The sequence below is a fragment of the Lolium perenne genome, chromosome 4 (assembly GCF_019359855.2).
Source record: "Lolium perenne isolate Kyuss_39 chromosome 4, Kyuss_2.0, whole genome shotgun sequence".
In the NCBI taxonomy this organism is placed as follows: Eukaryota; Viridiplantae; Streptophyta; class Magnoliopsida; order Poales; family Poaceae; genus Lolium; species Lolium perenne.
In genome coordinates this window covers 193,968,482-193,970,134 of record NC_067247.2, presented here as the reverse complement: position 1 = coordinate 193,970,134, position 1,653 = coordinate 193,968,482, and positions in this window count along the sequence as shown.

Here is a 1,653-nt window from a genome sequence, read left to right as displayed (position 1 = left end):
CATATCGAGGAGTAACCTATTTGTTGGTTGCCGCCAGACATTGTTTCTATTGAGATTCATAGTTATGAGGAATGAAAGTATTATAAACTGACATATTCTACCCTTTAATATCCGAGGTATTTAGTTCCAGAGTTAGGATCACATGATCCGGTGACAAAATTATTCTCAAACTGCACACTTCATTAAGGAATGGTGCAAGGTATTTGGATAGTACATTCTCTAAATTCCTTGGATTTCACCAAGTGTAGTATGTGATAAGAATAACAGGGAAAGAGCGAACCGAGGCTATGGTTAGATGGGTCAATCAATATTTAGGAAAATTTCACGCTATGCAAATGTTTTTGTCCAAAAGGTTAGACAAGGGGACAAAATTGAGGTGATCAAGTGTTAGAAGGAGAAATACCAGATTGGAGACTTCTATTATCAATCCATGATTAACCCGTTGCAACGCACGGGCATATTTACTAGTTCATATAAAACACTTTGATTTACATCATCATTTTAATTGAATAACTTTCAGCACTTATTATTTGTAAACATCAAATCATTACGAAAAATCAATAGGAATAATACAATTATAACCGAAGACATGTGAACATAAAAGATTATCCATAACATTGATAAACAAATGACTTGTCTCACAAATATGAATTATTTGTCTCACACAATGTAAGACCCACAAACGATGTTCACACTCACAACGATTACAAAGTTTTATTATAATCCTAACAAATCCATAACGATAAATGTAGAGCAAGTGTGTCTCCGGTCATCATCTCCATGAATGCCATCAACACGCCGCGTCACCTCCTCTCCAAGCTCCATGGAGCAGAAGTCCCGTTTCACAAACAGAACAAGTATCAAATACTATGCATACCGCAAAAAATGCTTATGAGAAAACATTTACAAACTGATATATCAAATATACCTTACTCATCCATGATCTCATCAATGAGTTCACCACCTAAGGGGTCGACCTCTAGATCCCCCAGCTGGTCCTTCACCTCGCGATAGGAAGAGAATTCCAATTCCCTCAGAATCGCTTTGATGGCACCCTTATAACTAGGAGGACGGGATCCCAACAGAATGTTCATCGGAAGGTTTTCATAGAACCTGTCATCCATGATTTCAACCATCCTGTTGTAGTACCAATCCATCTTGGTGAAATACTCCTCAAGGTATTGCTTGTGACGGTAAAGCACACGTCCGTTGGGAACCCCAAGAGGAAGGTATGATGAGTACAGCAGCGAGTTTTCCCTCAGTAAGAAACCAAGGTTATCAAACCAGTAGGAGATGAAGACCACGTGAAGGTTGTTGGTGAAGGATTGTAGTGCGGCGCAACACCAGGGATTCCGATGCCAACGTGGAACTTGCACAACACAATCAAACTACTTTGCCCCAACTTAACAGTGAGGTTGTCAATCTCACCGGCTTGCTGAAAACAAAGGATTAAACGTATGGTGTGAAAAATGATGTTTGCTTGCAGAAAACAAAAGAGAACAATGATTGCAGTAGGTTGTATTTCAGATGTAAAAGAATGGACCGGGGTCCACAGTTCACTAGTGGTGTCTCTCCAATAAGATAAATAACATGTTGGGTAAACAAATTACAGTTGGGCAATTGACAAATAGAGAGAGCATAACAATGCACATA